General features: G+C 40.7%; 1 long non-coding RNA gene across 2 annotated transcripts in view; it reads left to right on the top strand.

The window, feature by feature from the left end:
- LOC116563572 overlaps window positions 1-14,807 on the top strand; it is a 204,984-nt gene extending 190,177 nt beyond the window's left edge. For both annotated transcript variants that reach the window (XR_004274464.1, XR_004274465.1), the window contains exons 3-4: window positions 6,812-6,883; window positions 7,942-14,807. This is a non-coding gene — a long non-coding RNA (uncharacterized LOC116563572). The remainder of the gene's footprint in view (window positions 1-6,811; window positions 6,884-7,941) is intronic.
- The last annotated feature ends 1,772 nt before the right edge of the window (window positions 14,808-16,579 follow it).

Below are 16,579 nucleotides of genomic sequence, written 5' to 3'. Positions count from 1 at the left end.
GAATGAAATCCCAAATTTCAATTTATTTCAAGGCTGCATAATGAGGTAATTAGGAGCTTAGTTACATCTAATGCCCTGAATGGAGGTCCCAGGATTGTTTTACAACAGTCAAGAGGTCTGGGCGGATAATTACCATCACTTCACAGTGAGAATTGCCAACTTCAGAGCTCCAAGGAGAGAATGCCCATGGAACTGAGGGCTTTGAAAATCCACTCAAGTGTTACCCCAACATTAGCATTGTTATCAATGAAGAGATTTTGTCTTTTATGGTGCTGGGTTTTCAGAAAGGGGTTTCTTTTACATGGCATGGGTTTGCTTTTCGTTCATCAGTCCACAGTGAGGCAGTTTTAATGAGGCACAAGCTGGGCTGAGATCAAGATGCAAGCAGAAAGATCAAGGATCAACAGGGAAGAAAAAAGAATACTCAGCCCAGGAGCAGCTTCCATTCTTCAAGGACAGTCTTGAAGGAGATTTACTAGGGAAAGCATTTGCAGTTTTAATAACAGACTTGAAATTTAAGCTCAATCTATTTCTGCGCAATAAAGGAAATACCTTTAGTGTTATCTGATGTATCTTAGAATTAGGTAGATTCAGGATAAATAGACAACAATGCCTGGAATATTTCACAGGGGGCAACTCAAGCCAAGTAATTCCAGAAAAGCAAGTCATACTCTATATGCTCAAGCCTCAAAATCAAGTTCAGAAATCCAACAGGCTCGTTTTTGAACTCTTGAATAGAAACTGAAAAGCAAGGATACTGTATTTGAGTTACACATACTACTTCATAGCATACACTATTTGACATCAGTCCTTATTAAAAATATTCCTTCATCTCTAAATCTTAAAGTGAATGGTGTTATCTCCAATAGACACTGGAAAAAAATGTTGGAGAACAAAACCCCCAAATCTGCTCACTATCATCTTATTTTATAGAAAGTGTTTTGAAATATTGATGCCCCTCTTTAGATGGTTATACATAAGAGATTTTTATTTTTTGAGACAGAGTTCTGCTCTTGTTGCCCAGGCTGGAGTGCAATGGCATGACCTCAGCTCACTGCAACCTCTGCCTCCTGGGTTCAAGTGATTCTCCTGCCTCAGCCTCCCAAGTAGCCACCATGCCCGGCTTTTTTTTTTTTTTTTTTTTTTTTTTTTTTTTTGTATTTTTAGTAGAGGCAGGGTTTCTCCATGTTGGTCAGGGTGGTCTCAAACTTCCAACCTCAGGTGATCCACCCACCTCAGCCTCCCAAAGTTCTGGGATTACAGGCGTTTGAGCCACCACACTGGCCGAGATTTGGTTGTTACTGAAGCATTTCATTTATGCTGAGACAAGTAATGCAAATATGTATGAAGGTTTTGCAAGCTGAGACATTATGTCATGGGGGCTCAAGTTGGGACCAAGTTCCATGATATGTCATATTTCCAGACTGATCTGAGGTCAAGACCCTTAGTGAGTTCATCTAGCTGACTGCCCAGACCTCCACATCTCGTGGTGGTATTCATGAAGTAAAAGAAAACTGATTTTTCTGTGGTTAAAAAAAAAAGAAAAAATAGTTGAAAGGAAGGGCGACCCAGTGTTGTTGACAGAAGTAAAGAGAAAGTTGAGATCAAAGACAGTTTTAGTTCTAAACTAGGAAACCAAAGTCTGAGGTAAATCAAGCAATTGAATGTAAAATTCAGTAGTGACCCAGTTCGATGAATACAAGCATTTTGCCATATACTCTCAGAAGAAAGAAAGAAAGAAGAACATAAATAAATAAATAAAACTTTGTAAAACAGTTTCAGCTTTCTGTCTTAGCTAGTATGAAAATTGCTCATCAAATGAGAGATAAAATTTTAGTGGAAATTGAATGAAAATTTGTGGTGTAATGATATGCACAAGAAACCTATACCTGTACAGAAAATTGATTTGGGCAAAATCCAGAAACTCCCATAGCTGAGATCATGGGTATTTGTGAAAAACTAGATACTTATCTTTAAAATTGATTAAGTTTAGGAAGAAACTTTCATCTCTTTCTCTCTCTCTCTCTCAATCATCTATATATCTACCTATCATGTATTATATATGTTTCTATTGTCTATCCATGTAGTCATTCTTTTCTTAAAAATAAAAGAGCTATGTGTAAGACATTGTGCTAGGAGGAAGGATATAGACTTCTGGGGATACGGAGGGGATGTAAGACACATACCATGAAATGACACTTTATTTTTTTGAGACAGGATCTTGCTCTGTCACCTAGGCTGGCATGCAGTGTTGTGGTCATGGCTTACTGCAGTCTTGACCTCCTGGGCTCAGGTGATCCTCCCACCTCAGCCTCCCAAGTAGCTGGGACTACAGGTGCATGCCACCATACCAAGTTAATTTTAAATTTTTTTTGTAAAGATGGGGTTGCACTATGTTGCCCAGGCTGGTCTCAAACTGCTGGGCTCAAACAATCTTCATGCCTCAGTCTCCCAAAGTGCTGGGATTGCATGCATGAGCCACCATGCCGGCAAGAAAAGTGATTATGAAATAAGGGCAGGCCTGGTACAAAAGTGGAAAGAAGGGAACCCTTGTGGTTTGCTTTCCTCTCACTCTACTTTTTGGCATTATGCGATTTGAAAGGTAGGCAGATTCACTCAACCTTATCCATTGCTTATTTTTTTCTTCCCAAATGTTTTCCAAATAATCCTTGATTAATTGGCCCTACAGATCATGCACCACAGGGCAGCTTGTTAACAGATATAGAGAATGTATACAGGAATGAAAGGAATAGTTTGTAACTTGGTTTTCTGTGCCTTCCTATGAGTTTCTGGTGACTTGAGAAGAAGTATTAACAGCACTTTCTTCTTGCTGAATTTGCTATCTGCATAGATGAGAATACCATCATGGGAGCTGATGGTTAAAGTGGTTTTAGAAGGAGGATTGAGAAACAGGGAATAGCTTTCTGTCTTTTAGGGTCTCAATATAAGCTCGTCTATTCTACTCTTTGGCTTCTTTTCTTACATGAATAAAAATAATAGCAAAGACAGGCATAGTTATTAAAGGGCCTTTCCTGTATTAAGTCATTTATTGATTACAACTACCGTAAGAAGTGGATGCTATTATAACCCCCACTTTACAGATGAAGAAAAGGGGCCACGAGAGATTAAGCAGTCATTCAGAATCACACAGCTAGTAAACTGCAGAGCCTGGATTTAAAACCACAAGATCCGGCCCAGAGTCTGCCCCAATCACTAAGTACGCTGCTTCTGGCACCAAAGGCGACCACATGAAGGAAATGTCCTTCATCTCCATGTGACAAGAGAGTAGAGGCAGCCTTCCTGCCACTGGATCATCTATTGACTTCCATCTCCATTTTATATGATTGACTCTTATGTTGAAACGGAAAATATCATTAAGAGCTTTTAGAGTACATCACAGTGGTAACTAGGAGAATTTGGAACTCTTTCCACCTGTGCTCTATGGTTGTGACCCTGACTCTATGTCCATTGTCTGCAATAAAGATAACAGAGGTTAAAAAAAAAAGATCCTCAAAGGAAGATACTGTATGTTCTACTGGAAATATGTTTCCCCTATTTTGCTATCAGTAGACAATGGATTGCTGCCTGGTGAACAAAACCCAGAAAGTTGTTTGGCTTTTAGGGGCTCCAGTCTCCTTAGTTCCTACAGATGAGTATCAGGCACCGGAGGTGATGGAGGGTGTGAGGAAACCACGGACTGAGGCAGGTCACTTCTTCCCTAACTGAACGTCCTGAAGTGCTTTTCACTGTCTCTTTTTAAACCAGTAATAAAATATTTCAGAAATAAAAATCAAAGTCCTTATCTTACCTCACAAAATAATTTTCTGACAGTGGTCAAAAAGAAAAAAAAAATGGTGAGCCAGCTTCCTGTAACCTTGACCTTTTCTCTTTTTTGTGAAACATTTTTTGAAACTATTTTAAGTTGTTGAAGGAACATTCCGCTTGAAGAAATGGTGAACGCAGTCATGATGGGCTGGTGGGACAAAAGTCCAGGGGAGTGAGCAGAGGTCATTGACCTATTTCTACCAATTTTGCAAAAGAGGGCAACACCTTAGATTGGCTGGATGACAGCCAGGGCCACCATGACAGGCATGCCCTGAGTCTGGAATGTGTTTTACCATCAGTACAGGTAACCATTCTGGGGAATGTGGTGCCCAGGCTGTCCTGAGCATTGGGAGGGCCAGAGAATGCCCTTTCCTACTGGAGGTATTATCTCTTCTGTTTCCTCCTTTTCCTCTCCTTTGAGACCCCAAAATGTATCTTTTGACTGAGGGAAATACACAATCCAAAAGTGAGCTCATCTAAATGTGGTCGTGAGTGTTTTTGTCCCAGCTGCGCTGGGTCTGATCTAATCAGACACCTTGGGTCCTGAGAGTCTATGGTGCACTGCTGAGATTCACAGAACCGGGCCACGGCTGAATTTCTCATTCCACTGCTTGATTTGCTCCAAATGTTCTGTTTATAGTTAAGGACTATAACTGTCTTTGATCTCAACTTTCTCTTTGCTTCTATCAGCAAGGGAACCCCACTGCTCTCTTTTTCTTATTTGCATTATTTTCTCTCATTTTCCTAATTATAACAGTTTCTTTTGAAATAATTTGGCCTTGGCCTGAACTAAAAAGAAAAGATATCTGTGAGTTTACATATCTGAATTCTCCATTAGATTGTGCCTTCTATAAGAGCATGGTTCGGTGACACAGCAGAGCTCAAGAAATGTCTGTTAAGTGGATGAACACTCAGGCCACTCTCCTCTACTGGAAACTAGCCCCATCGCATCCATTCTTTCCAATCACTGTGGTAAGCTTCTTGATTCTTGGTGCCATCTCCCTGCATGCACTAACTATGTGCTAACTCTGTGACTCTGGGCAGGTTTTTCAAACCTCTTAGTGCCTCAGTGTCTTCACTTATAAGAATGGCCTTTATAATAGGTCTTACTTTGTTGGGTTGTTGGGAAGACAAAATGAGATAATCCATGTGAAATCCTTAGAGCAAGGGTGTCCAATCTTTTGGCTTTCCTGGGCCACATTGGAAGTAGAAAAATTGTCGTGAGCCACGCATAAAATACACAAACACTAATGATAGCTGATGAGCTAAAAAAAAAAAACTTGTAATGCTTTAGGAAAGTTTACCAATTTGTGTTGTACCACATTCAAAGCTGTTTGGGGCCACATGGGGACCGTGGGCTGTGGTTTGGACAAGCTTGCCTTAGAGCATTGCCAGTAAATCCTCAATTACACATTATATTTTATTCAGTGTTCATGCTTCCTGCAGGATGATCAACTGAGTTATTCTTCTTTGCCCGAGGACACTAAGGCACAGCACACTTTCAGAGCAGAGATGACTGGTCTGCTCCTTGTGTAGTGTAGACCAAGGCACCTGGGTCTGAAACTGTGATGGCTTCTTCTCCACTTACTATCAGGGCAGGTTAAACCACCTCAAACTTAGAAGCATAAAATGACTACCACTGTATCATGCTCACTCATTCTCTGGGACAGGAATTGAGGCAGGGCCAAGTGGGGATGGCTTGTTTGTTCGCCAGTGCTGGGTCTTCATCTGGGAAAACTTGGTCAGCTGGGGCTGGCATTACTCTCGCATTTGGCATCAGGACTGGGGTATTCATTTTCCAAGGCTGCTGTAACAACATGCTATAAACGGAATGGCTTGAAGCAACAGAAATGTGTTCTCTCACAGTCCAAAATCAACACAATGGCCATTCCATGCCCCTCCAAAGCCTCTAGGGGAGGATCCTTCCTTGCCTTTTCCAGCTTCTGGTAGCCACAGGTGTCCCTTGGCTTGAGGCAGCATCATTCTGTCTCTGCCTCCATCTTCACATGGCTGTCTTTCTGTGTCTGTGTCTTATACTCATGTGCCTCTTCTGTAAGGACAACTCAAGGACCCACTCTACTGCAGTGTGACCTCATCTTAAGTAGATTATATCTGCAATGACTTTATTTCCAAATTGGGTGCATTCTGAGGGACTGGAGGTTAGGCTTCACCATATCAGTTCTGGGGACACAATTCAACTCATAATAGCTGGGATAACTAAAAGGCCAGTCTCAGCTGAGAATGTTGACTAAAGCCTACACGTGGCCTCTCCATGTGGCCTCCCCACATGACTCGGGCATCCCACAGCATGGCAGCTGGATTCTGAGAGGGAGCTGCATGGCCCTCTCAGAGCGAGGCTTGAAGCCACACAGTGCTTTGTCTGTGCTTCTCAATTGGTCAAGCTGTCATGTGTCACCCAGATTCTATCTCTTGGTGGAAGGAGTGGTAAAGAATTTGGGGGCTATGTTTTACTCCACTCTTTACCTCCAATTCTTCCTGCCACACAGCCTAGGAACAGGTTTTTTTCAAAAATCAGCTCATTTTGATTTCCATATGAAAATACAGAATACAGGATCTCCTCTGAGGAAATAGAAAGGTTTTCCTCTCCCTCATTCCCATAAAACATTTTTCAGTGTCATTTTGAAAACAGGATACTAGGCTGAACTAGTGTATTTTTATATTTTAATTTTCAAGTCACCAGAGAATTTTTAAGAGGACAATGTTAGACTGGGAAAAAAGTGTTTTTGAAAAAAAGAATTTTATATGAGCTGAAAATAGACAGCATGACTGAGGTGATTACAAGTCATTGCTGGGAGGTGGGAAGAGGCTGTCAGGTGAGAATGTGGCGGTTCCACAGCTATGAAAATCAGAGCTGCCATGTAAGCTTAGTCGTTGCTGCTTGATTTTGGAGAACAAACTGCCAAAATATTGTGGAGAGATTATGTTAGTATCAAATCATTTTATTTTCCTATTTTTTTCCTGATAGATTCTGAAATACATTAAACACACACTTTCCTACTGAGCTTCCAAAAATGGGACCTAGAAAACAGAAAAATATGTAAGCATCCTCTTTCAGGCCAGGCGATATGGTTTCGCTGTGTCCCTACCCAAATCTCATCTTGAATTGTAGTTCCCATAATCCCCATGTGTCACGGGAGGGACCTGGTGGGAGGTAGTTTAATCATAGGGGCGGTTACTCTCATGCTGTTCCCGTGATAGTGAGTTCTCACAAGATCTGACGGTTTCATAAGGGGCTTGTCCGCTTTTGCTCAGCACCTTTCTTTGCTGCCACTATGTGAAGTAGGACGTGTTTGCTTACCCTTCTGCCATGATTAAGTTTCCTGAGGCCTCCAAAGCCATGCTGAAATATGAGTCAATTAAACTTCTTTCCTTTGTAAATTACCCAGTCTCAGGTATGTCTTTATTAGCAGCATGAGAATGAACTAATACATCAGGTATTACTAAAAAATATGACTTACTACTTATGTGTGTCAAAAACATGTATCAAGACATTCATGGCAGCACTATTCGAAATAGCTCCCAGCTGGAAGCTAACGAGATGCCCTTCAGCTGCAGAATGAATACATCATGGCATATTCACTGCGATACGTGCAGTGAGGAGACTGATATAAGCTACACGAAACAATATGGATGAATCCCACAAACAATGATGAGGAAAATAATACAGACACAAGAGATCACACTTGCCATTTCAGCTATATCAGACACAAACAGAGCAAAATTAATATATGCTTTTATAAGGCCAGATAATAGTTATTCTTCAGGGGCAGAGTGCCTGGAGGAGGTTAGGGGAAGGGTCTTCCTGTGTCTTTCTGTTTCTGGATGCCAGTTGCCTGAATGTGCTCATTGTGTGAGGCTATACACTTATGTGAGCACTTTTCCCTATGCTTCTTCAGTAAAAAATTAAAAATAAAGTATTTGCATTCGGATAACCACCAGGCTTGACAAAAGACAGTATTCAGGTATTCAGAGGACACACAGGAAGCATTCTTCTTGTTGAGTCATGCCCTCAAATGACCCATTCACTTGGTCTCCCTTGTTATATGTTTTAATGCAACAAATTATTTTCTTGCTTTCTTTTTTTTTCTTTTACAGTAAAGTGGGGTACTATCATCTAAATCTCCAAAAAGGTCATTCAACTCTGATTCCTGTTTAAAGAGAGAAAAAAGGAATAAAGGAGCCTTTGAAGGCAGAATATTGCTCACTCATCGCTTTGAAGGGACCTCAGACTGCAGAGCAGAAGAACCACTGGCTACATCAGCTGGAGCAGAGGGGGATGAAGAGATCATTATGATGCCTGCAAAAAAGTGGGCTCTGCAGATTTCCAGTCACCTCCCTTCCCTTCAGATCCAGAGCTCTCTCTGCCTGGGATCTTCCAGAATTCCAGAATTTTTGTTCCACCTTCCATTGCTCACTTCCATGACCATTACTAAGATATTCACATGGAATTCTGTGCAAACCCTTTTTTTCCTTTGGTGCCCTCTTTGTTTTACTTACTCTATTGGGACTAATGGCCATCTGTCTTGGGGATCCTTTGTCTTTTGTGACAAACCACTTTCAGCAGATTTCCTTGAGGTTCATTTGCTCAAGGGCCTTACAGTTTATTGGAGGAATACAGAGTAAGTTTCTAGAGAGCCTCTTGTGCCCTGCAATAAGCTAGCGTGGAAGATTAGGATGCTAGTGTATACTGCGTGTTTCCCATGTAATGGTAGAAAAGGAATGGGGTTCATGAGTTACTTTAAGGTGGCAGCAGCTATGCTGGAGAAGACTGCATTGCTTGTACTGATTCAAAGGAGCATCTAATTCAGGGAAAAAGCAGTCATAAGCTAAGGCTTGGGCTGACTGATTCCTTGAATCAGCCATGGATATCATTCTTTAGGCACTGTGCACATATCACTGATCAGAGCACTTCTCTTAAGCCTCAACAGCGCTCACTTCCCCCGTCTTGATGAGGTGAGCAGCACATTTAATTTCAGCCCCCGGGGTCATCTACAAACCTCGACTCCATTTCTCAGCTGTGTTTGCTCCTCTGTTCTCAGGGAGCAGGATTTTCACTGGATACAAACTGTGAGGTGCCGTCTGGGCAAGCAGATTGGTTACTAATGAGGAAACTGGCACTGACAGCTTTTTGGGTTCTGATAGGAGAAAAGAGATATCTTCACATCAGAATGGTTCAAGTTTCAGTGTGGCATATCAACTGATTGAAATTAGGGAGAGAGAGAAAGAGAAATTTAATTGTCAGGCTGTGGTGCATAGTGTCAAAGCTATTTAGATTATGAGAAATACGTCTTTTCAACAGCTTAAAGGCCACAGCTCTCAAAATTTTTCTGGTATGTACAACACAGACAGGATCCAGAAATCCAAGCATAACTCATGGTTTCATCAAATATTCAGCAGAGAAAACTGAAGTATTTGATTGTAGTATTAACTATGAAGTGTTCCCTATTAGTCATATGATTCTATTAACTCAGCTCACTCCTGTTAGATTTATAGAAACATCAGAGATAATTGGAATTAGAAGGGCCCGGAGACATGATCCAATCCCACATGGAGATAAGCAAGGCCCCTGGTCTCACTGGAGAAGTTTTAAAAAAATTAAACAACAAAAAAATGGAGGCCCAGAGGGATGAAGTAACTTGACTAATGTATTCCATCAGTGACAGACTCCATCTGGGCCTGGAGCTCCATCTCAACTCTCAGCCCACTAAGGACCCTGTTCATGGTGCCATACTAGGAACCCACTTTCTGTGGGAGTCTTTGAGAGTCAGAATGACTTATTTACTGAGATATACATGTCTAGGATAAGGACAATTGAGGGGATAATAAGGAAAGAAATAATGTAAGTCAAATATATTTTGCCACATGCCCTCCTCTCTCCATGAATCCAGGACATTCAACCATATCCAGCATCCATTGTAGGACTAAAACTTGGACACCAAGGACTTCTAAGGAGCCTGCAACAATCTGAAATGACTGTGGGGAAGCTAGCCATGCTCCGAGCCATTCTTGGAATATTGGGTCCTAGGGGTACTGAGGAGCATTTATAAATTTAAGCCCAGGTATTCAATTCTTCATGGGACCCCCAATGCTACCCCAAGTTTCTGCCTTGATTCCAAAATACTCAAGAGAGTCAAAATGTCCTATTTTCTCCCTGAAGTTCTTCTAATGTTGGAAGACCTAGGTTGGAGACAAACCTTTCAGAGAGTTTCTGCTTGGATTTAAATGTATGTCTAGCTGACTTTAGGAGACTGTAATATTTACCTTAATAAGTTGCCTTTCCCATGGCGTTGCTTATCCTCAGAAGACCCCCATAGTGACTTCAGGAGACGATTCTCATATCTTCTGAATTGTGCATGCTCATAGTTTTGCTGAGCAGGGTTTGCACCTTGCAGCGATGGAGGTGCAGGAAGTCACAGGCAACACTGTGTGCCACACATAACACTGTGTGCCACACACAACATTGTGGATCAAGACACAGTTAAATGGGCTGGCAATTCTGAGTTTCCAAGTCCACTCTTGTGACTCGTACAGCTGTCAGAACTAGAAGGGCCAACCCTGGGAATCTTGGAGATGCTTTAGAAATACATGAGATTTCAGGCATCCAAGCTCTTCTATTTGCTTACATGTATTCTCAATACCTGTCTCCCATTATCTAATGTATTCCAAAAGCATTTCTTCAACACTTGCTGTAGACTCTTGGATAAAGCTGGTAAACATGCTTTTGTTAAGCTCCAACTCTTGTGCCCACCACTTATACACTATGCACCACACCTCAGTTGCATGCAAAATACTATTGTGTGTTAGGGTTCTTTCTTACATATTTTGAAATAGTGGCTCAGAGAAGTTAGGATTAACCTAACTTCAAAAGTCACAGCAAGCACAGAGCTGTGACTCAGCCCTGTCTTATCTGGGGTTAGGAGTAGTTTCTCTTTATCTGCCTATTTTAACAGTGGACCCTCAACCACTGAAATTGTTGACAGGAAAAAGGATGTGGTTATTTTACCAATAAAAACCCCACCAAACCCGAAATTTTTTGTTTGGTCAACATTTTAATTCAACTGTACTCAATGTATAACAATGGTGATTCGATATGATAGATGCAATGGATAATCAATGCAGTGCCATTTATAGACTACCTAGAAGTGCACTGTACATCATTTTGACAACATATTTACCTTCATTGTTTGGTCAAAATAAAATTTAAAATTATTTTTTGTTTCCTAAGTTTATATCAATTGAAAAAAACAGTCATCTGGGTAGCAGACAGAAGTCAGGCTGACTACATTGGGTCATGCCCCTGAGGATTCAAATGTAGTCAATGGCAACAACATCAGCTACTAAAGCTGTCAGTGGAGAAAAGAAGAAAGCACAAGCCAGCCACTCTGCAGAACAATGCAGTTCTTTCAGAGTCACATAGTCCTAAACCTGGAAACCATCACAGCCAAGAGGATAAGCATTGGAACTTGACAGTGGTCTAAAACTAGTCTCTGCCTGCCATGGACAAACTACAAGCATCTAGGAAGTGAGGTAAACCTGAGCTAAACCCCATTTCCTTCTCTGCAAACGAGGGACGGGAGAGTGGAATAACACCTCCCTCATAGAATTGTTGGGAGGCGTAAATGCCCCTCAGCACAGGGAGGTGCTCATAGAAGGTGCATCATAAGTAGCAGCTATTTTGATAATTACTAAATATGATGAATGATGATAAGCAAAATAATAATACAGCTTTTTGACATTTTCACTCAGTAGGTTAAATTTATATCAAGCAAGCGAAGCAGTTTCCAGAATTAAACTTCTGATGGGAGCTTAGACAGGTTGACCTTTGCAGCTCATTGCAACCCTGAGTGAGGGCCTGTGACTTTACAAGCCTTTTAAGGGTTTGAGTGCTACTTCTAAGCAAGATCCTGGTGTCATGCTATTCTTCATTAGGTGGAACGATAATGAATGGATAAATAAAATATAACTGGGAAAGGAGACCACAGATTGAACACATGCATTTATCTCCACTTCTGTCCAAAACCTCACAGTAAAAGAATTTAAAATACATGAACCTATAAGAATAAGAGAGGGGAGATATGATGAAAGAAAAACCCAAATTTTTGGAAGTTGGAAAAAAAAAAATGGAAGGTTGGGAACATGCTTAGCCAACTAGGGACAGTAGAAAGCTGCATGTCTGCATACGGGACACCCTGGCAAGAGAGGAAAGCAAGGCAATTTGGACGTGGAACCTTGGAAAGGGTTAGAATAGGAAACAGATCCATGAGTCATGACACCCCGGTTGAGATTTTTGCTTTAGCCATTCCAGCGCATGCTTGTTTTTCACTAAAAGTCTTTACTCATTTGTTTTCTCTCTTCTGCCCAGTGAACATCTACTCATTCTTCAAAACCCAGAACTGTTGTTGTTTCTTGAAAAATGGAGATTCCAAAGTTCTTTTAGCCTTTGCAATGTGAAGGCATGTGTCAGAGTTGGGAGGGGTCAGGAAACAGCACCTCTTTCTTTTAATATCCAGTTGATTGAGGCCAATGGGTCATCCCAGCTCCTTCCTAAATATTCCTGAGAATGCTCAGAGAGGGTGCACATGTTCCCTAAGTCCATTCTGGTTATCATGTGTGCCTTCATGCTCTGCTCTGCTGCTCCCAGCTTCTTTGTGATCTCTCCTGACTAAAGCTAGAACTTTTCGGCCTTCTTAAAGTCCATTTTACTCGAAAGCATGAATACAATACTTGTTCTTTATTCTCCAGTGCTTACCAACACAAGAGTTAATGCTATTTAACAAATTTTGCTATGAAGGAAAGGAAAACCTAAAACAAGATACCATGTATCACTGTTCCTGAATTCTATCATCATGTCCCTTTAAAGACAATGCTCTTGGGTTCCCTCTCTCCTCTGGCCCCAGCCTCCTGCCACTGGAACAAGGGTCCAAGCTTCTTCATGCATGGAAGTTTTATTCATCTTATCCCCCCCAAATCTACAGCCAAAAGAAGGAAACACCCATTGATGACATGATAGACAATACACCAGTTGACAAGATAATGATACAGCGTGCCCAACCTGAAGAGAGAATTTGTCACTGCTAGAGTAGTGAACCTTCTCCAGGTGAAGCATCTGCTGTTGGAAACTTCCTTCTGTCCAGGGCTCCTGCAAGGCCAGTGAGTAGGTACTTCTATCTACACATGACTGAAAAAGACTCACCAAAACCAATATATCCCTAAGGATACATTCTAAATTCTACCCAAGGAGCAGATGCTGCTTACAGTTCTCTAAAAAAAAAGTTTTTTTTTTTTTTTCAACCCTAGATATATCAAGAATGGGACACAGTCTCTGAGCAAGAAATTGTTGGGATCTGTCTTAAAAATGCCTTTGGTTTCCCATTACATTTCCGATTTCTCTAGACAGTATTTGCAGCTCCCTTGTTGGTGTTCCCATTATTGTAAGTTTGTACAAACAGCAATAAGACTATAAGGCCCTTTTAAAGTCCATTTTTAAAAAGGGGGGGGCCAATCCTGGGAATCTTCTATAGCTCTTATCACAGGGTACTTGGTTATTTCTTAACGGACTGTCTATCCTGTAAGCTGTGAGCTATTTGAGGGCAAAGAATATTCTATTCATTTTTATATTCCTGGCACATGGTAGGCACTCAGTAATGCTGCTGCTGAATTGAATCAGCTGTGAGAAAAAAACAAAATTCTTCTCCTCAGTCAGCATTTGTTTTCTAGGATCTACTCCAATATACTTCCAACAAAAGATATGGGATTTAAAAGATAGGCAGAGAGTGAATTGAACTGAATGTTGCACAAAAACACACTGTCTTTAAAGGTGGAAACGAAATCTACCACCTTCTCAAGATAGCTGCTCTGTCTCACATCTTCTAGAAGCAATGAAATGATGAGTGCTGTGATCAGAGAGGACCCTCAGAAAATAAATAAAAATCCAGCCCTACAAATGCAGCCGTAAGCCAGGAGGATATGACGAAGGATATCATTATCATCCTGATATTTTTAGAAGTTCTTTGGTGACAGGTCAGATTTTTGAGAATCAGAAAATGATAAAAATAATTTTGTTATTCCACAAAGGAGGCTCTATATATATCAGGCCGATTTTAAACACTGCCTGAGAATGTTGAGAAAATATTTTTAAATGTTAGTGAAATGATAGCCTTTGGGGACAGACCCAGCCTTGCTTTAGAAAAAGATTTATCTAAAGATTTATCTTTAGAAAAAGATTTATATTAGAGATTTTAGTGATGTGGGCATCACAAAGAATCAGTGGTGAGTGGGTGTAGGTTTTTGTTTTCCAATTTTCCAGAGGAGGGTCCACATGGAAAAATTTCATGAATTTGAAAATTGCTTTTGAAGCTATTACAGGTACCTGGGGAGTCCTCCTTGCCACCACCGGCTGACTACACTATTCAGATGTTAAGAGACCCTCGTATTTCCTAATCTCTAGGCTGCAGGATTCTACAGAATTTCTTTTGCAGCTTCCATTTGTAGCTATTGCCAAGTGGCCCCATAGTTATATGGGATGTGGGACTCTGGATTTCAGGTAGAAATGACCCTCTATTTATTTGAGATGTTTGCTTCTTTAAATACTCAGCCATCTGACTCTCGAATTGTTTAGGATTAGTCATAAGTTAAGTAGGACAGGGAAGATGTTATAAATAGTTTATTGCATATCCATTCAAGAAATTTAGGCTCAGTTATATATTTTACCCATGGAAAGGAGAAAACCTATGTGTTTATTTAAAGCATTGTAGTTTTTTTCTTATTTAGAATATATGAGTCTAATATAAAAATTGATTTTAGATGATTTATATGTAACTGCTCGTTTCTTCATACTTATTTTGCTACCTTTTTATTTCTTATTTTTCTTAAGTATGACTTTGAGTCTTTAAAGGTGTTTCCTTTATGTCTCTTTGAATATTAAAACCAACATGAATTAAAAATAGAAGTCTGCATATCAAGGAAACTTTGTACATATATATTTCTATGGAGTTAGGAGGTGATTTCTATCATTACTCTGAGTTTATTTTACTGAACAGTATATTTTTGAGAAAGTGGATCATACTATGACCAATGATACATGACTATAAAACTAAAATAACATTGAAATATAATATTGAGAAGTACATAGGTGACTAAAGGAAAATGTTCCATATTTCTACAGCAGGGCAATTAACTGTGGGACTTCTAAGAGACCTATGTCACATAGGGCCCACACATTCCTCCATTTGCCAAGCCTTTAAATTTAGGCAACAGAGACCACCTGCAAAATGCAAACATGTTATTGGGAGAGGAAATACATCAATGTGTACCATCTGGTGGTGTTAATAATCAAGTCACTGGCCTGTCTCCTAAACATAGCTCGGAGACAAGGAGAAAGAAGGAAGAGATCTGAGGAGGCAATGTTGTTCTGGCCCACCTGAGGGAGAGCCATGAAGTACATCTCTGAGCAGCCAGCATCACAGGAGGGAAAAGGAAGACAGAGGTACCATGTGGAAACCACGGGGACCACACTGACTTCACAAGGTTGCTATGAGGCTGCAATTACCCATGTGGCAGAGCCACTTGGAATAAGTAATATTTTCAGTGAATAACTGAATATCGAGGTGTTGGCAGAGTCGATTTCTTCTGAGGCCTCCCTCTGTGGTTTGCAGACGGCTGCCTCTCTCTGTGTTCTGTGCAAACTTTTCTCTGTGTATGTGCATCCCTGATGTCTCTCTGTGTGTCCTAATCTCCTCTTCTTATAAGGACGCCAGTCAGATTAGATAAGGGCTGACTCTAAAGGTCTCATTTTAACTTAAGTACTTCTTTAATGGCCCCATCTCTAAATACAGTCACATTCTGAGGTACTGGGGATTAGGTCTTCAACAAATGAATTTTGAGGAGAAAAATTCAGCCCATAACAATGAGGTAGATGGATATCTGTTAGTCTTCAAATATGGACAGGGTTCCAGAGTGGGAGATCAACTCTTGGGTGTAGAGTGGAGTTTCTTAACGTTGGTATTTTTGACATTTTGAGCTGCGTAACTCTTTGCCGAGGGGGCTTTCCTGTGCATGGTAGGATGTTTAGCAGCATCTCTGGCTTCTAACCCCCAGGCGTCAGGAGCACCTCCCAGTCATGATACTCAAAGATGCTTCCAAACGTGGACAAATGTCCCCTGAACATGGAAAAAAATCATGCCAGTCCAGAATCAATCTGTGACTTGCTCCAATGCTTAATTATAACTGGTGTTCCAGAACCCAAGTTTCTCCAAGGCTCAGTAAGGTGGATGGCTGTATTTCTTTCTTTGTTACTATCTCCTGTGGCTTTCTCCACCTTGTTTGATCAGTCACCATCTACCCAATGACCCAATGTCTTCCACCCTGGAAATGTATTGATGTCCTGCACCCACAATGGGTTCTTATGGCTAAAGAGCTTAGCCTATGGTTTTAAAAATATTTTAGAGGGATCTTAAGAAGACATATAAATATGGATGTATAGATGGCTAATACACTATATTTAAGTAAAAACTCTCTACCCCACTCCCCAAATTATAAATGAGAAAATGGAGACTCAGGAAGAAGAAGCAATTTGCATACAGTTGCATTTAATAATAGTAAAAAAACAAAGAACAAAAAGGCAGGATTGAAGCCCAGTTCAATTGGCACCCAGTCCAGAGCCATTGCCACTAACTTGACTCTGTGGCTTCTGTGTAATGACATTGGTAACATGGCTATTTTCTTCAGAGTTTTC

Source organism: Sapajus apella, unplaced genomic scaffold (genome assembly GCF_009761245.1).
Source record: "Sapajus apella isolate SASKATOON/1434 unplaced genomic scaffold, GSC_monkey_1.0 scaffold35, whole genome shotgun sequence".
NCBI classification, from domain to species: domain Eukaryota; kingdom Metazoa; phylum Chordata; class Mammalia; order Primates; family Cebidae; genus Sapajus; species Sapajus apella.
Note: the sequence above shows the minus strand (reverse complement) of the source record. Positions and strands in the feature narration are given on the sequence as shown.